This window comes from Pongo abelii, chromosome 13 (assembly GCF_028885655.2).
Source record: "Pongo abelii isolate AG06213 chromosome 13, NHGRI_mPonAbe1-v2.0_pri, whole genome shotgun sequence".
NCBI classification, from domain to species: Eukaryota; Metazoa; Chordata; class Mammalia; order Primates; family Hominidae; genus Pongo; species Pongo abelii.
In genome coordinates, this window is record NC_071998.2 from 106,542,318 (window position 1) to 106,562,869 (window position 20,552).

Consider the following 20,552-nt stretch of genomic DNA (forward strand, 5'->3'; position numbering starts at 1 on the left):
GCAAGATGCAGAAAATGCTTTCCAAGAGTTTATTGAATCCCAAAGTATAGATTTCTATTCTATAGGAATAAGCAAACTTATTCCTCATTGGCAAAAATACGTTTATTGTAATGGTTCCTGTTTTGATTAATAAAGATGTGTTTGACCCTAGCTATAATGATTTAAAATTCATGGTCCAAAACCACAGTTCTTTTTGCACCAACCAATACAGCAAAAATATGTTTTCATAAATGTTCTACAACAAAATCTAAGAACTTTCCAGTATATTGGATGGTATAACACACTTTCTAGTTCAGATGTCCACAAACTAAAAAAAAATGTGATGATCAAAACCATTGAATGCTAACAAAGCGATTACCCAATAATTGTCATCTCACAGCTATTCATTATTGCCAGGAAGTTCTCAGACTTCATGCAAACCTTACCCCCTCATCTTTCACATTAGGAAACTGAGGCCCAGGGAAATTCAGCACTGGCTCAGTGTGATGGACAGTGTTTGTAGCCAGGCCAGAAGTGAGACCCAGGTTTATAGTTCCTCTTCTTATGATCTTCTCACTAACGTTTATAATTCTAATGCTAGATTCTGATTCTTCTCATTTTATGTTCTCCTTGCAGTTAGTAAGGTGTGTTGGGAAGGGTATAGGTTTTGAAGCCAGTTGGATCTTGGTCCAGATTAGAGATCTACCACTGATTTACTCTGTGGCCAAGAACGAGCTTCCTCCTGGGTTTCAATGTCCTGTCAAATGGGGTAAAACAATCTCTCTCTAGTAGGTTTGTGATGAGTGTTAAAAAGAAGTCACATATAGAGTAACTAGGACAGAGTTCAACATATAATCCGACCTAATACATGTTCGTTTTTCAACTTCCCTTGCTAGGAGATGGAAGGAAGGTGAATCTGCCATGATTGCTACTTTCAAATAATGTGAACTCTCTTTGCTCCCTGCACCCCAACAAAGATTTCTCTCTTATCACTGTGACTGTGTTATCAGAGGGGGATAACATAGTGGTTGGAAACACTTCCTCATACTGGAGAGACTGGCTGGGATTTGAAGAATGCCTCCCTAGGGTCTCCATGTCAGCAGCACTTTATGTTCACCAGTGGAGCACACCAGTTACTTTCTGGATAGATAAAACAATTCCACTATTTACCTGTGCACAAAATGATTTCCTTCCTTGTCAGGGCTGAGGTGCTAGTTTTATGATATAAGGGAGGACTCTGATTTGAGACTGCTCTTTAGTCTCTTATTTCAAAGATAGTTTTTTCTTAGAAATGGCAGGATTGGATTGCACCTTTTCTTGGAAGTTCTTTTCTCTGAAATAGTGGAATTTTGTAAGTCCCTATAGGAATGGAGTGGCTGAACTTCCAGATTTGAATTTCATTGAAGATGTTTCTGACAGACGTGTCCCTTCAATGGTAATCTTGCCTTCACTAGAGATTTGAGAGCAGAATGAAGCATGTTTTGCATTTTGAAAATAGAAATCATGGCACCCCATCTCTCTCTCTCTCCCCCACCCCGTGTGTGTGTGTGTGTCTTTTACCTTGCCTGCATCTCCCTTTTAAAAAAAAAAAAAAAATTTATTTTATTTTGTTTTATAAATAGAAGTTTTATTTATAAAAAGTTTAGTTTTATTTATAAAACTTTTTATAAATAAGTTTTATTTATAAAAATAAAATGTTATAATTTCTTTGTGTGCAAAAAAGTATGCACCTGTATTCTTTATTTCCAGTGGAAAATGGCAAGATTCAGACAGTTTCCCAGATGTCTCCAAACCTACTTGTTCTAGAATCATGTAATATAGTATATATAGACACAAGTAATATCTATTTTTTTCTTTTCATGTACTTCTAACAGTCCACTTTTAAGTGCTCCCATAAGGCTTTTCTTGATTTGCCTTATTTTTCTTTTAAATAAAATCTTAAGCTGCCCACTCCAGTGATGAGGTACTACCTAGTCCCAGTGAATGATTGCAGTGGGATCGAATGAGATAAAAACAAAGACCATGAAGCAGTAAGTACTTCCTAATTATTCAGAGAAGGCATATGGAGCGCTTGCCATGTGGCAGACACAGTGCTGGGAGCTGAAATTAGAATAGGGGGAAAAAAGAAAAGACATACTACTTGCCCATACAGTGCTAGCTTCTTAGAAATTTTTGGCTGAATTTATGAATGAGAGTATTTTTTCATTTATAAAATGTAAATAAAAGCAACCATGTACTAGGGCAGTTGTGAGAGTTAAATTACATGTATGCGTGAACACAAGTAAATATGGCAAACTGGTTAGGAGGTCAGGCTCTGAAGTCAGAATGCCTGAATTTGAATCCCAGATCTAAGCACTGAACTCCTTTTGCCTCAAGTTTCTCTTCAGTGAAGTGAGTGATATGGTTTGGCTTTCTGTCCTCACCCAAATCTCATCTCGAATTGTAATCCCCAGGTGTTGAGGGAGGGACCTGTAATCCTCATGTGTTGAGGGAGGGAGGTGATTGGGTCATGGGGGCAGTTTCCCCCATGCTGTTCTTATGATAGTGAGTGAGTTCTCATGAGATCTGGTGGTTTTATAAGTGTTTGACATTTCCTCCTACACACACTATCTCTTTCACCTGCCACCATGTAAGACATGCCTGCTTCTCCTTCTGTCATGGTTGTAAGTTTCCTGAGACCTCCCCATGTGGAACTGTGACTCAATTAAACCGCTTTCCTTTATAAATTACCCAGTCTCTAGCAGTACCTTTATAGCGGTGTGAGAACAAACTAATACAGTGAGGAAAATGCTATTAGTTGCTGTAAGGAAAAAATGAAATAATTTATGAAAAGCACTTAGTGCTAAGCACAGTAAATGCTCAATAATGCTAGTTCTTGGGTACATAGTAGATGCTCAATTAAATTTTGTTGCTAATTCACTGAAGCCAGAAGAAGACAGAATTTTGCAACGTAAGTAGAACTGAACGTGTTTTTATATGTGTAGCTTTTCTAAGATAATTATGTTTGAGTGGTGTTGTTTCCAGTAGAACTCTTTAAATATTATTACACAGCTCTTGGGAACTTGGGAAAATTTTACTCATTATTCCAATACATCTCCCTGAAGACTGATTTCCACCCCCCACAAGTTTCCATGTTCTTCATGGGTCTGGAATTTAGTCAGAGAGACAGGCTACTTTTCTCTAACCCAAGCCTTCTTCTTGGGTGATTAAGCACGTAGTTTCATGGGAAGTTTAAGACCAAAGAATTATGGCATTGTCATGTCAGGCACTCAAGTGTCAGGGATTTGGCTTAAGTGAATTGATTACTGGAAACCCTTGAAACTTGTTATCTTTAAGTTGCTTCCTGCCCCTGTGACCATAAATGCATGGCGACTCCCAATAACATCTGCCTTTCTTACAATCCCGCCCACACCAGTTCAAAGATCACATAGCTGATTCTTTTATTAATAAAATATTTATTGAGCTCACACAGCACCCTAAGCACTCTGCTAAGTGCTCAAGATTTAGACAGGAATAAAGTATTTTCTCTGCTATCATGACTGTTATCTTGCAGTGAAGGGTTAGATAAGGAGACAGGAAATTTCAATAGATTACAGCAAATGGGACAGTGACATAGGGACATGTCTGGGACACCTAAGCAAGGTTCCTGCCTCCTCTTTGGGGCCAGATTGCATTTAGTGATGACTGTGAGAAAAATGTGTCTGCTGAACTGAGGTCTGAAGGCAGGGTAAATGTAAGCCAGGCAAAGTGGACGTGGGATATTAGGATATATTTCTGCCAGAAGTAACAACATATAAAGGCCTAGGAATTAGCAAAAGCATAGCACATACAGGAAACTGTAAAGAATGCACAAAGTCTTGTATACGAAGTTGGACATAGTGAGAGCTGAGGGTGGACAAGCAAACCAAAGGCAAATCTTGTCTAAGGAATTTGAACTAGCTCAGTGCTTGGAACATTGGTACATCTTTGTTGAAAAACTATATGGATCAACAAACTGTATTCTGAGGGAAATGAAGAGCCATTAATTCATTTAAATTAGCATCAGACTTGTGTTGTATGATCATAGAATCTAGGTTAAATAATTCACCTGGTGCCTCATATGAGCGCTTGACATAGGAGGAACAATCTTCCTCTGTGTTGCAATCACCATAGCATGTAACAAAATGGGAATATGGGGAAAACAGGAGAAGGAGACAGATAGAAGAGGATTCATCCCAGGGAACAGACTAAATAAGGAAGGCCTATGCCCAGCCCAAAGAAATGCAGAGATGGACAAGTCATCTCGCATGGATAGGCAATAGAATGGAATGTGTGTATTTAAGCCCCAGAGAGAATAGCATTCCAACCTTGCCTTTGTCCCTACCACCTATAGACTTTCATCTTTTTGAGACTAAGTTTCTTTATAGGGAAGATGTGATTTATAACATCCCTGCATGGAGTTGTTGTGAACATATAATACCTTTATGTATAATGCCTTTATATATAAAATTCTCAGCACAGGGCTATACTTCTTCTGGGATACTCAGAAAAGATCATTTAAGATAAAAAGCCATCCTAAATTTGGATGTTTTCTAATATACCACTAAGAATAACTATATTTATTGAATGCTTATATTGTGTTATGCACTGTTCTAAGATTTATAGTGACCGTGGATTTAATCCTGCCAAAGACCCTATAAGATAGTGAATTCTGTTATTCTCACTTTACAAAGAAGAAAACAGAAGTCCTGTGGAAATAAGTATGAATTTGCATGAAGATATATGGCCAGAGGTGGTAGAGTTGGGACTCAAACCCAGGCTGTCTGGGATTGAAATGCTTTCCTATATTGCTAAAAAAAAATGGCCGTACAGTAAATAAAATATCACAGTGTCATGTATGAAGTCAGTGGTTCTGGCAACCCTGATCTAATGCTGCATGTGGTCATAAACTGAACTCAGGGAAGTTGGAAGTTGAGTTTTGAAACAACTTTAAATCATCTTATTTAGCCCCTTAATACTCATATCAGAAATAATCTTATTTTGTGTACATTGTTAGACAATTACCAATAACCTAACTACGGTTTTGTCTAAGACACTGATTTGACTTAGTTGTCTGGAAGATTTAGTTGCCTGGAAATACATTGTGATATTGCGTAAACTTTTAAAAAATCTAGTTAAGTATCGCCTTTTACACACAAAGAAAAACAGTTTTGTTTAAGGTGAAGAGACTTGCTGAAATGTTTGGAATCAGTCCACGAAACTGATTTCCTAACAAAGATATTTGGTGCCATGGAGTTTGAAAAACAGGGAAGAATTTTCAGGTATGATGCAGTCTTCATCAATGAACTCATTGTACTGTTTAGTTATATGTAACAGAAATAAATCAAACTTGCTTAGAAAATGAAGGGGAATTTATTTATGGTTGTATCCAAAAGTTCAGAGGTAGGAGGAACTTTATGTGCAGCTCACATCAGTGGCTCAAGATTATTACCAAAAGACTATTTTGTCTTTTTCTTCTTTGTTTTCTATCCTTTTGTTATCATATTAGAATATAAGGTGGCTATACTAGCCAGATACTCCAGGTCTACATGCTTACTCACAGGCAGTGATTGAAAGAACATCGCTGGGGATCAGTCAAAACTGCCTGAAATGGGTATCCAAGAATGGTAGCAGGTCAGTTCTCCTAAGGAAATTTGTGGAACTATTATCCTTAAGAAAGGGAAATGGATGGTAAACAGTAAACCAAGGTGTACACTGAAATCTCTTTCTAGGAGAAAAGAGTCCACATTCAAAAATCCCAAGCATTGTCTGAGCAATGTTACGTGACTTCAATCAACATTTGCAACTTTGTATTTATTGGATTCATCGGTGGTCACTTAGCATGACTGCATGATCTGTCCATAAATATCTGAAGGTCATTCTCAGATCTTAGAGGAATATTAAAGTGTGAATGTTTTATTTCTAAGATTAGGAAACTGATGCTCCAGGAGAGAAAGTAACTTGTCTAAATTCTCCAGACCCGTAAACACAAAGCCGGCATGAGAACCCACTCTTTCTCACTGTCTCTCTTAAGTACATAGAGATAAACAAAAGAAATTTCAATTAATCATGACAAGTACCAAATTATTCAAGAGATTACCCAAACAATTTAGCTAATTCTGATGGTTTTAAACACTAAATCACAAATGAGGCGAGACAGGAGAATGTCAGAGGTGCACACATAACATGTTAGGCGTGCATGGGAGCAGTAGCACGTTTGTGTTATTATTTGTTTACATGGCTTAGTATCTAAGGGACATGAAGTATTGTCATTTATCAGAGACTAGGTCTCGAGTTTGACTCTGGTGTAAGTTTTCCATAATCTGCTCACTACATTTCTTCATTTAGGCAGCTCTTTCACAACAGTAAAAGCATCAGGTGACAATTTCCATCTGGCTGGTCCCAAGTTACTTTTCGTGTAATTCATCCTTTTAAGAAGCTATCTCCTGACATATTGGGTCCATCTTGACAAGCCATGGTTTTTTTGTGAGACATCATTCTAATTATCTTAATATCTTAGAAGGAAGAACTCCATAATTATCTTTTATGGGAAGGCTCGAGACACACATTTGAAATTGTATGCCCAGGACTTTATGTGCAGAAGAATCAAGGTATCATATTATCCAGTGTCTCTGGCAAGTCTTTGGGACTAAATTTCAGGCTACAAGATGTTTGTTGTTCATTGCAAAGGTCAGGTTTGACTGCATTTATTAAATTACGAACTTGCTTGTCTTGTATCATCAGAAGATGGTAGGAATTAAGGCTTTCTCATTCCAGTCACAGTACAGATTGCAGCTGAAATACATCTAAAGGGATTCAAGTGAACAAGAACATTGAACAGAAAAACCATAACAAACAGTCCTTGCCCTTGGGGAGTCCCTATGCTATTTGATACAACAGAAAATATACCATATGTTAAAATTTAAGACAGACCAAATATCAATCCCTTCCTCCAAATAAATCAAGCTGTCTGTAGATAAGAACTCCTGCCTCTAAACTTGACTCCTCCAGTTCCCACTGCAATGATCCCGATCTCTTACTACTTTTGCAATCAGACAACTTCAGTAGGTTTTCATTGCTTTAATGATCAAGTTCAAATGCCTTAAAACAGTGGTCCCCAACCTTTTTGGCACCAGGGACCACGTTTGTGGAAGACAATTTTTCCAGGGACTGAGCGGGGCAGGATGGTTTCAGAATGATTCAAGTGCATTACACTTCTCGTGTACTTTATTTCTATTATTATTACATTGTTCATTAATATATAATTAATATATAATGAAATAATTATACAACTCTCCACAGTGTAGAATCAGTGGGAGGCTTGAGCTTGTTTTCCTGCAACTAGATGGTCCCATATGGAGGTGATGGGAGACAGTGACAGATTCTCATACAGAGGACACTACCTAGATCCCTCACATACACAGTCCACAATAGCGTTCATGCTCCTATGAGAATCTAATGCTCAGGCTGTAATGCAGCAAGGGGGAGTGGCTGTAAATACAGATGAAGCTTCACTCTCTTGCCCACTGCTCACCTCCTGTTGTATGGCCCAGTTCCACATGGACCACTATCAGTCTGTGGCCCAGGGGTGGGGGATCCTTAAAAGATACACAGTGCCTCCCCTACCCTCATCTCTTAATGTTCTTTAAGTCCCCTTTTTACTACCATACAAAAAGCGACTTAATTTTCTGTTACATGCTATACTTATTCACATAGCTAAACTTTTGAAAATACTATTTCTTCAGTCTGGAATGTTCTACTCTAGTAGTCTAAGTAATAAAATCACCCTTTATGATGTAGCTTAATTATTGAAATCTTTGAGAAGGGTGAATTTTATGGCATATGAAATATATCTTAATAATGATGCTATTAAAAACAACAACAAAACATTGATGACTCTTTTATAGTAAACTTCCCTCTCTTAACTCGTTCTACCATGCGGTCAGGTACCTGAAAGCAGATATTAGCACATGTACGTATACATGCACATGATACTAGGTTAGGGTGTTTTTTTCTCCCTTAAATTTTTTCTCCCTTAAAACCCTGCATACCTACCTATTAACTGTGTTTATAGGTTTACTTGTTTATTTTCCATCTAGACTTGGAGCCTTTAGTGTGGTAGCCATTAATAGCACGTGGCTGTTGAGCTCTTGAAATATGGCTAGTCCAAAATGAGATATGCTGGAAATGTAAAATTCACACACAACATTTCAAAGTCTTGTTATAAAACAATGTAGAGTGTCTCATTAGTAGTTTTATAGTGATTACCTATTGAAATTAAAATATACATTGGGCTAAGTGAAAATGTTATTAAAATTAATTTCATTTTTTCTCTTTATTTTTTAAAATGTGTCTACATGAAAATTTAAATTTATGTATGGGGCTCATTTTATTTCATTTGGACAACATTGATTTAGACCGTGAGATACTTAAAGGTAGGGACAGTGTTTTATTCATCTCTGCATATAGAGTCAGGCCTGTGGTAGGTGCTCAAGGACTTCTCTGCATGAGATAAGTGAGTGAATATCATTAAGTCCCAAATGAACAGTGCAGATACTGAGAACAATGGGACTACAAGGGAGAGGAAATGAACCCTATTTCCATACAAGTCCAGGAAAATCTGTACAAGGGATGCAGAAGGCCTCGAAGCTAGAAACGAAGGCCTTGAAGCTAAATTCTTGAGTAGCTAAAGAAGAGATTGTGCCGTGCCAGGTGCAGCGGCTCACCTCTGTAATCCCAGCACTTTGGGAGGCAGAGGTGGGCAGACCATGAGGTCAGGAGTTGGAGACCAGCCTGACCAACATGGTGAATCCCCGTCTCTACTAAATACAAAAATTAGCTGGGTGTGGTGGCATGCGCCTGTAGTCCCAGCTAATCTAGAGGCTGAGGCAGGAGAATCGCTTGGACCCGGGAGGCAGAGGTTGCAGTGAGCCGAGATCGTGCCATTGCACTCCAGCCTGGCAACAGAATGAGACTTCGTCTCAAAAAAAAAATAAAAAGAAGAGATTGTATGATTTCTCCAAGTCACTCTCGGCATCCACGTTTTTCCTATGAAAATAAAAGGCCAGCATAAAATGGGCTTTGATGTGACTTCATAAAGCTGATCTCATCATGACCACTCCAATGGGAATATTTATTTTACTCTTGATTTGGGGTTGCTGATTAGCTTCCAAAGTATGTAGAGGATCCTGCCATGCCTGGGGTTTCTCTTAAGATATTTTATATACATGTGGTTGGTTCAGTGGAGGAGAGGCACAAAGTTAACCTAAGGCCTTCTCTGTTCAAAACTGTCAGGTCCACAGTTTTGATTCATGGAAGCTTCTGTAGGCTATTCTATAGGTTGGTGCAAACGTAACTGCAGCTTTTGTCAGTAAAAGTAATGGCAAAAAACTGCAATTTCTTTCGCACCAACCTAATATGTACATCTGAATGGGCTGTAAGCAGACATCTGCCCCCTGGCAACCACCAACTGATGATTTTTTTTTTTGAGACGGAGTCTCACTCTGTCGCCCAGGCTGGAGTGCAGTGGCGCTATCTCTGCTCACTGCAAGCTCCGCCTCCCAGGTTCATGCCATTCTCCTGCCTCAACCTCCCGAGTAGCTGGAACTACAGGCACCCGCCACCATGCCCGGCTAATTTTTTTTTTGTATTTTTAGTAGAGACAAGGTTTCACGGTGTTAGCCAGGATGGTCTCGATCTCCTGACCTCGTGATCTTCCTGCCTCGACCTCCCAAAGTGCTGGAATTACAGGTGTGAGCCACCATGCCCGGCTGATGATATTTTATAATTAAATTAATCCATTCAGACAGACTTTCTGAAATTCAGATTTTAAAATGCAAAAGAGGATAGGGCAGTTATTTGCAAGATAAATCTCTTTCAATAGTAGGTATAGTTTTGTATAATATTGTATAAAAACAATGCTAATAACAAAATGTACTGAAAATTCACTGTATTGGACATTGAATGTTATTTACATTACCTCATTCAAACTCCACAAGAATAAAGTTTGGATTGCCATTCTACATTTACAGTTGAGTTAAGTGGCTCAGAAAGTGGAAACAACTGGGCCAAAGTAGAGGAGGAATTAGAACTCAAGTCTGTTTTGCTTATTTTTGCTACTATGTGGTGCTATCTTTAGGGTGTCAGCCATAAGTTTTGATCAGGTTGTCCTGCCACTGACTTGATAAATCAGCCCCTCAGGAAATAATCTACATGCAGAACTTCCAATTGATTGGAGAAAACAGAAGCTCAGAACCCTGCATTTCTGTCGCATACCATTCTCAGTGTAGAATTGGAACTTTCAATACTGGAACCCTGCTCTGAGACTCTGCAGGCCTAATCATCAATGCCTCCTCTAGGTGCCAGCCGTAGAAGGACCACGTTGGGTCTGGCACTTATTTCAGGGAAAAGGAGACTTTCTGCCCAGTCTCCAGGCTGCTGAATCAGCCTCTTTCTTCCTTTGGCTTTCAGAATTTACTTTCAACCCTTTATTTTTCAGTTTGATGGCGTCACACAGACTGACTTTTGTGAAATGACAGAGATGAAAGAAAATAAAAACCTGGTTATGAACCACTGAGTCTATAAACTGGATACTTTCCTAGATGTGTGGAAAATATAACAGTGCTAGTTTTTTTTTTTTTTCTTCCTCTTGGACTGTGAGTACAAGGCTCCTTCTTTGAGAATGAGCAGGAATGCCTATAAGGAGTTTTCTTTTTATTTTCCCTGACTCCACTTTTTGTTTCTGGATTATGATTTATATCAGAAAACATTTCCTATGGTTTGGAGATATTTTTAGAAGTCTGAGGGTGGTCTCAGGAAAAATGGAAAATACTCTGTTATTTGTTTCTTTATCTTCCAACTTCTCTCTTTAGGTTGCAATCTGGACCTTGCCCTCACTCTTACTCCTTTCACTATCCCAGCCAATCTTTTGTCCCTTGTTTATTTCTGTAGAGAAACACCCAATGCAGGAGGTGGTAGCTCTGGAATTTGTCATTGATAAGCCACTCCTTCCAGAGATCACAAATTCATTCTGACTGAACCCTCTTTTGCTTTAAATCAGAGGAGCGATAATTTCTAGTTTGAAAGTAACAAACACATGTGGATGGTATCCTTGGGAAGAGTAGGAAGAGCAGCACTACAGTGCTATTTTATGGGCAGCGTCCTACCTCATCTATGGGCACAGAAAAGCAAGGGAGATCCTTATTTTATACCTCTATGAGAAGGTAGTCTTTTAGCATTGCAGAGATCCTGAACCGATACTTTAGGTGATATGCAATGTCAATCATACAGCATCCCTGATGAAAAACCACTGGGCCTAGAAACTTTGAATACTTATGGTGCTGAATAACTCATTACTTTGGAAAGTTTGCTGTTATTATCTTGTGCTTCTTATCATCAAATACTTTCTCAGGGTCCATTGAGTGCTAGGAAGATCTTGAATCATTTAGAGAAAATGCAGCACTGTGTATTGGTCTCCAGACAGGTTATAATCCTGGCTGAGGTCACAACGTCTGGTGCAAAACTGAATAATGCGAGGGTGCTGTGGGATTCGTAAGCATTTTTACACTCCTGATAGGACAAGAGAGGGTTTTGGAGAAATAGATTCAAAGACAATTATATGTGAAACAGCAAAGTCTGATAGTTGAGGACATGGCCTCAGGATTCAGAGTTCACTACTTATTATCTACATAAAGTTGGCCAGCTTACTTAATCTCCATGAGCCTTGGTTTCCCCATTTGTAACATGGGGCTCACAGTAGTATTTACTTCATGGGGGTGTTGAGAAAATGAAATCATTTAATACATGCAAAATATTGAGAATACTGCCTGGCATATAGTAAAAAAGAGCTCAGTAAACTTAAGCCATTATTGTTATGACCGTGACTCAAGCATGTGTTGAGAAATCCTGAATTAAGTGTAGTATCATCATAGAGGAATGGAACACTTGTTTGTTAAATCTTTGCACTTGCAAGATTTTTAGTGGACACTAAGTTCTTTACTTTTGCAGTCTCATTTGTTCTTTCCTAAAATCCTGTTGTCTGGGCACATCTTAATGTTTCCCATATTACAGATGGGAGACTTGCAGCTCAAAGAGGTCAGACATTTTTTCCCAAGGTCTCAGCTTAAATGTCACACCTTCAGAGATAGATGCCTTCTCAAAGCACTCAATATAAAAAAACAGTCATCCACTCCCTTTTTACATTTACTCTAAGATTTTCATCTGCATATTATTCACTATTAGCTGGCATTTTTCTCATATTCCTATGTGCGATTGTGCTTATTTTATGCCTTTTCCCAGCTAGAACACAAGCTTTCTGAGGATAGGAACATTTCTTGTCTTGCCACAGAACCAATATCCAGCATTTAATATGTTGCAAACCTTTGGTAAACATTTGCTGAAGGAGTAAATGAAGGACACTAGAAGGAGAACAGAATAGAACAATTATTCTGTAAGAAAAACAGAAGGAGCTGTCATTGCTTTCCAATGCTATCCCCAACTTCATGACTTTGGGCAACCGATTTCCTGTCTCTAAATTAGTGAAATGAGAATAGTAACCTCTACTTCCTTATAGCTATGATGAGGAAAAATAAAATAAAATTTAAAAATCACTTAGCATAGTGCCTGCACATACCAAGGGCAAAATAAATGCTGGCTTTTGTCATTGGAGGAGGCAGGATTTGTGAGGTTTGTTTGAGACTCTTTCCTGCTATGTTCTATGCTTACATAGGAAATTATGAATAATAACTTTGATGAGAACAGAAAAGTTCAATAAAACCATCATCTCTTTGTTCCATTTGGTTACTTCAAATTTGACAATTATCTTTTAATGGAGAACTGAAATAAATGTTCTCATTATTTTCTTTACAGACTAAATGCTCCTTCTTAAACTAAGTCTCCGAATCCCACCTCATATGTAACTATTTTATTTCTTCCCACAAGCCCAAAGAATGTAAAAAAAAAAATGAATCTTAAGATGTTAAGCTTAGTGGAAATGCAGGAAGGGCTTACAGGTTGGTTGCCCAGTGCAATTTTCTGTTATGCAGGGAAGCCAAGACTGAGAGAGGGAAATGGATTCATCTCCTGACACAGTGGACAAGCCAGGACTTGAACCCAAGTCTCTTTAATACAGTTTCTGCCACGTTTCCCTGACACTGATACAGAGAAAACAAATCTACAACAGTTATGTCTTCACTTCGTAAATCTTCCATTCTCCATCACTACTTCCAAATAAAGAATAACGGTTGTTAGAGGAATATATCATTACTTGCCCATTTCAAATTGCCAACCAGGGACTCCCATTTCCAACATGTTTATGTGAAAGATTAGGAGACTCTTTGCTCTAATTGGTCATTTTTCCACTGAGTAAGAGAGTTGCACCATTGTTGAATTGGCTTAGCCTGACACAGGCAGACACACTGATATATGTATGCTTTAATCTGTTAGGACCAATGAGGAAAGAAAACCGTTATTTACTTTTTGTCCTGACCTCACCATTTAGCCATGGCTCTTTGAGAGCAGACTTCATTTACTAAACAAACTGCTCACTAGCATCAATAACTAGTTTTAGATTCTTTTAAAGAGGATTTCATATGACATTCAATCCTTGATTCCCCAATAAAACAACACAGCTGTTCCCTTGCAGCTCGTCTCTCAGCAGGAGCTGCAAAATAATATTTAATCAACTCTGCTTTAAAAGCCATCCAGTTTCCTTTAGGGCTTTGGCGAGCTTCCCCGACCAGGATGGCCCCTGCTGACATGTCAGTAGCAACAGCTTTTCCAAGTCCCGGCGGAGGGAGCTGCCATTTGCTGAGCACTTTCTCATGTGCCAGTCCCTCTATTGGGCACTTTAAATGCAAGGTTTTATTTAATCCACATGGCAGTCTCATGAGATGGGGATTGATCTCTGATTCTAAGATGAGGAAACTGAGGCTTAGAAGTGTAAAAACATTTTTCCCAAATCAAAGAGCAACAAGTGAAAGAATTGGGATTCAGCCAAGTACTCTCTAATTCCAAAATCTGTGCATTTTCTACTTTTCAGTTTGGCTTTCTACATCAAGAGGTACCAAGGAATTATACAGGGGTGAGTGAGATGCAATTTGGTCAGTATGTCAAATTTGGCAACAGAGAGTCCCATTGCTATAGATCCTAAGTCTTTTTAAGACTCACAGCTTTTTCTTACCATGATGAAATTTGCTATTAGAATATAAATAATCTTGATGGCATCTTGTATTCAATAATGATTAACAATTATTATGTACAATTTACTCTTCAAAGTGAGGTGAATGGATGCAGAGATCAAATAGGTATACATCTTGCTCCCAAGAAGCTCTAAGTCTAGAAATAGAGTTACAACGGCAACATCAAACATTCTAATGAAAGATAAAAAGTGATAAATGTTATGAGTGGGTTAAATTATGATGGAAATTTGAAAAAGGAGAAGTCTATTCTGGCTAAGGCATAAGTCCTATCCAAAACTTTGAATGTAAAGACTATATTTATAAGTATTTTCCATAAGGCTTTATGGAAGATTGCAATAGTCAGGATGATTAACACTAGCTCCTGTGACAGCCCCAAAATATCAGTGGCTTAACACAACAAGAATTTCTTCTTCACTCTTTGTTGGGGTGAGGCAGTGCTCTCATCTATGATGTCACTCAGGTTATAGGCTTCTTGTATCATGTGGCTCTACCCTTTGAGAGTCCTATGTTTCTAGCCACCTGGTTAGAACAGAGAGAGAGAGAGAGAGAGAGAGAGAGAGAGAGGGAGGGAATGGGGGATCAAGTGGAAAGTAGAGAAGCCAGGCCTAGAAGTGGTTTACTTCATTTCATTTACATCCCAGTGGACAGAGAAGTCACACGGCCCCAACACAACTGAAAGGAGGATGGGAAATGTCTTCTTCCTGTAGGCCCAGGGAGGAAATAGAGCTGAATTGAGCACATAGCATTGTTTCTGCCACAAGGAATATGGACATAGGTGTTGCAGAATCATTTAAGAAGTTGAGGGACATGCAGGATGAAGGTAGTGTAGGGGGTATTCATGGAACACTTTGATTCAAAAGAGATTGGTTTGGAGCTGGGCATGGTGGCTCATGCCTGTAATCCCAGCACTTTGGGAGGCTGAGGCTGGTGGATCACCTTAGGTCAGGAGTTCGCAGCCAGCCTGGCCAATATGGCAAAACCCCATCTCTACTAAAAACACAAAAATTAGCTGGGCGTGGTGATGTGTGCCTGTAATCCCTGCTACTCGGGAGGCTGAGGCAAGAGAATCACTTGAACCCGGGAAGCAGAGGTTGCAATGAGCCCTGATTGTGCCACTGCACTCCAGCCTCGGTGACACACCGAGACTCTGTCTCAAACAAAACAAAAACAAACAAGAAACAAAAGAGATTAGTTTGGAAAGATAGTTGATACCAGATCTGGAAAGGCCTTTAGTGACAAGCATTTTCCAAAATGTATTTTTCAGAATGTTAGTGAGTAAAATATGAAGAATGATTTGAGTAGTCAAGTAGATTTTGGAAAAACTGCGTTATCAAATTTTAATTGCTTTGGTTTCTGCAGGAGTTCGATTTTTTAGAGGGAGGCATGCTGTATCAATTACAATAAACCGTTTCAATCACAGAATCTCTTTTTGGCAGAATATCTTGTAAGACTAATATTTTATGACATGGAATCTTAGGCAATGAAGAACCATTAAGCAAGAAAGACAAATGATTAGACTTATTTTAGAACTACAAGCCAGAGATGAGTTCCAACCCACATCCCAGATTTGACTAATTAATAATGGCTGGCAGCAGTGCTATCATGAAAGAAATTATGAAACTTCATCTGAACTTATCTGGGAAAAGGTAATGATTGATTAATAATGTCTGCTATAGAGTAAAGGACATAGAGGTGTGTCTTAGTTTGGACTTCTATAACAAAGTACCATTGATGGGTGGCTTAAAGAACACACATTTATTTATCATAGTTCTGGAGGCTGGAAGTCTAAGATGAAGATCCTTGCAGGTTTGCATCTGGCAAAAACCTGCTTCCTGGTTCATAGATGGCCATCTTCTCTCTCTGTGTGCTCACATAGTGGAGAACAGAGAGAGGAAAAGCAAGCTCTTTCATCTCTCTTTTTTTTTTTTAAAGACACTAACCTCATTCAAGGTGATTCCACCCTTATGACCTAATTACCTCCCATAGGTCTCACTTCTTAATACCATCACATTGGGGATGAGAATTTCAACATATGAATTTGGGGAAGGAAAACACTCAGTCCACAGCAGGGTGTGATGGTTAATTTTGTGTATCAATTTAACTAAACTATGGTGCCCAGTTGTTTGGTAAAACGGTAGTTTAGATGTTGCTGTGAAAGTATTTTGTAGACACGATGAACATTTACAATCAGTTGACTTAAAATAAGGGATATTATTCTTGACAATGTGTCTCATCCAATCAGTGGAAGGCCTGAAAAATAAAACTGCAGTTTTTCAGAGAAGAAATTCTGCCTCAAGAGTAACGTGGAAATCCTACCTGAGTTTTCAGTGTGCTGACATGCTCTGCTCTGTAGATTTTAAATTTCTAGCCTACTGGCTTGCCATACAAATTTTAGACTTATCAGTCCCTACAATCATGTGAGAAAATTCCTTAAAGATAGATATATATATATATAGTGTGTGTGTGTGTATGTGTGTGTGTGTGTGTGTGTGTGTAGGTTCTGTCTCTGGAGAACCCTGACTGATACAAGGGGTGACAACAGCACAATGGCATTTGATTTTGTTGCTTTAGGTGAAGGTTGCAAGTTGGGTTACAAAGAGAGCTTGGGTGCCTGAAAGTGGTGTCAACACCAAAATGGAAAAGATTTCAGGAGGAGAAAGTTCCAATTTGGAACTTTGTCCTTTAGATGTCAGCTGGACAACCAAATAGACATCCTTCAGAAGAATGTTCATTCAGGGCTAAGCAGAAGTCAGCATTATTTCCAGTGCGCAAGGATATTTTGAAGAGAAGGTATATCTCCTTTAGGATCCTTCAACAGATACACCACCTGTCTGCCTGCAGCAGTTTCCTGAGGCTGCAATTTGGAACAAATGCCTCTAGTGACAGGGAACAAAAAGAACTGCTTTGTGCTGAAAGGAGGTAAGAGTCATTTGAGGCTAACTATTCAAGACACACCTGAGTGGGGTGTGAATTAAGAGAAAGGAGGGCCAGGTGTTGTGGCTCACTCCTGTAATGCCAGCACTTTGGGAGGCCCAGGTGGGAGGATTGCTTGAGCCTAGGAGTTTGAGACAAGCCTGGGCAATAGGTGAGACCCTATCTCTAAAAAGAAAAGAAAAAGGAAAGAAAATAAAACAGAAAGGAGGAAAATGGATATAGAAAAAGGAGGAGAGGAACATCACTAAGCGAAAAGCTGAATGGAGGTGAGTCACTGGGCATGACTAAGACCTCCAGGGTGATAGATGAAGGTCTCACCACCAGGAGAGTGGAGTAATTATTAATGCATGTTTGCTTGGTGAGTTATTTAGTTATGAAAACCACAGCAGAGGCTCTTCATTGTAACAGCTCAACAATCATATACAGAGTTCCCACAATGCAGACACTCACTAAACACTGGGGTCACACGGGGGAAAGACGCAAGTCCAGCCTCATTTTGAATCAGTCTTTTTGTATGTTTTAATAGCTTCCCAAATATAACTTTGTCTTATCACTCATAGATGTAATGAGGTAGCTTGATTCTATTTATTCAGCAAGGACTTATTGATTTCCTACAACAAACCATGCACTGTTCTTGCCACGGGGAATATAGTAGTGAAGAAAATTGGCTAAATTTACTCCTTGCCTTCATGGAGCTGACATTCTCATGTGGGTGACAGAAAATACCATGATAAATAAGTAAACTACACAGTAGGATCTGTGGTGATATGTTAGAGAAGAAAAATAAAGCAGCTTTATCAATCAAGAGAGGTTAGGCAACCAACATGCAATAATTAACAAACTGGAATCTCAGTGACTTTTCCACTCGCCTAATTTTCATTGTGGGCCAGAAGGGGCCTCTGCTTCTTCACTGTCTTCCTCGCTCTAGGACTCTGACTATAGAGCAACGAATATCTGTGCTATTATAGGGGAAAAAATAAAAAGATTTCTGCTGGGTCTCACCTTGGGGAAGCAATGCTCAGCCTGAAATTGATGCACATTATTTCCACACATCATTCATTGGAATGAACTGATTAGTTGGATTGACCTAAAATGTGGAATCAGGAAGTACAGTTCTATCATGTGTTCAGACTGGGGGAAATCCTGTAAATATTGCAAACAAAAATGGAGTCATTTAGGTCACAGTGAGGACTTTGGCTTCTCCCATGAGTAAAATGGGAAGCCATTGGAGACTGTGAACAGTAGAGTGAGTGCAGAATGAGACAGACTTTTATAGAGATCTTGGCTCTGTGACCCAGAACATGTGATCTATAAATTGGGGCAACAAAACCTACCTTATTAGATTGGTAGTAAGATTAACTGAGATATTTGTGTAATGCCTGGCATAAAATAAATTTTGGCAAAATGACAATGATGTATTGAATTTCCTATAACCCTATTTGTTTCATCAAATGAGGATGAATCTACCCCAAAGCAAAAACCATGTCTAATTCATCATTGAATTCTCAATTCCTACTACAAGATTGGACCCACTTCATTCCCCTAATATGTGTACTTCATTCTCCACAGGATGGCTGAGAGGAGGGAAAAGATGGAGAGAGCATCTGTGTATCCTTGCTGCTAAGAATTCACATTTTTCATAAAAAAGAGCTGTCACCTTGAATAAAAAAGGCCAGAGTAGCAATTTATAAGCCACAGTTAATGATCAAACTCATGGCAAGTCAGCCTTAGAATCCAGTGGAGGCATGTTCTCTGTGGCCTTATGGCTTGGGGGACTGTTCGGAATATGGTTAGCTGTCACCTTATATTTCTGATATAAGCTATGACCTGCCTGTAGCTGACACATTTGTCTGCAGACTCTTTGTTCAAAGAGAAAGGTAGACCACAGTTGTGCTAGTAATGGTTGCAATGCCTAGGGATAGAATTACAAGGAATTTGAAAAATCTTGCTCTTAGCATGTGTCACCATAATGTAGATCGACGGTACAAGGTCAAACTTAATGCACAATGGGAAAGTTGGAAATTTTTGTTATTATCTTTCTTTATATGTGTCTCCTTTTACTGCATAGTTTTTTCTCCACACTCCTGTCATATTGGTCTGGCAGTAATGCTAACTTTGGTGCATTCAAGAGGCCCCTTTCCCACCTTCATTTTGTCTTTTCTCTAACAACACTTGTTTTTCATATTCTTGAACACATTCAGCTAGTGGCTGTGAATTTGGAGAGATAAGCATATAATAACTATGATGGTCATACTTCTCAGTTTGCCCAGCACAGTCATGGTTTTTGCCCAATGTCTAGGTGTAAATATTAATGATAATCCCTTTTATTCTCAAATTTTTCTCAGTTAGGAAAATATATGGTCCTATTTATTATAGAAGAACTTTATCCTTTTCTGAAGGCCCACATAATGCCAGAAACTATTATGCCTTTCCACCAGCGTGATCCTAGAGTTAACTCAAAGTTTCATGTGTTGTTAGAAATATGAGGGGTTTCAAAGTCAACCAAAATAGCTGGGAGGGAAGGACATTGTCATAGTCCATCCAGGGAGTTAGCAGCCCACTCTGCTGCCAATCTCGACCAGAATTTGACCTCCCCATCAAGTTCTGCTGTCACATTATCCTCCTCTAGGAGAGGAAAGATGGTGGTGACAAAGCACTCAACTTTGGTCTCTGATGGACATGGGTTTAAACTTTGGGTCAATTAATCTATGACAGTTACTGTATTAGTCTGTTCTCACGCTGCTGTAAAGAACTGCTTGAGACTGGGTAATTTAGAAAGGAAAGAGGTTTAATTGACTCACAGTACAGCACAGCTGCAGAGGCCTCAGGAAACTTAGAAATCATGGTGGAAGGCAAAGGGGAAGCAAGGCACCTTCTTCACAATGTGGCAGAAGGGAGAATGAATGCGGGAGGAACTACCAAACATTTATAAAACCATCAGATCTTGTGAGAACTCACTCACTATTATGAGAACAGTGTGGGTGAAACTGCCCCCAAGATCCAATTACTTCTACCTGGTTTACCCCTTGACATGTGGGGATTATGGGGATTATAATTCAAGATGAGATTTGGGTGGGGACACAAAGTCAACCATATCAGTTACCTCTTAATTTAAAATTTTTAGTAGGAATACTAACATCTGATTCACCCAGATTGTTATAAAATTTAATCACATAATGTCATATAATGTGAAAAAAATTACATAATGTGAAAAAAATTACATAATGTAAAAATTGTTTAGCATAGTTTACTGACACTATTGAGTGACAGCTTTTATTAGTATTATTAATAAAATAAAAATTGAATTTTCATATTACTGCAATTACCACAGGGTCTGAAACCTAGTAGTTACTATGCACTTTTTATTTTGAATCTTGATATATACATACAGCAGACATCGTTTTTCAAAACAATTTCTTTCTC

At 38.8% G+C, this 20,552-nt stretch overlaps 1 long non-coding RNA gene across 1 annotated transcript in view; it reads left to right on the forward strand.

Moving 5' to 3' along the window:
- Window positions 1–20,552, forward strand: part of LOC129047998 (uncharacterized) — a 116,516-nt gene that overhangs the window by 94,897 nt on the left and 1,067 nt on the right. The window contains exon 3 of the long non-coding RNA XR_008509959.2: window positions 18,699–18,737. This is a non-coding gene — a long non-coding RNA (uncharacterized LOC129047998). The remainder of the gene's footprint in view (window positions 1–18,698; window positions 18,738–20,552) is intronic.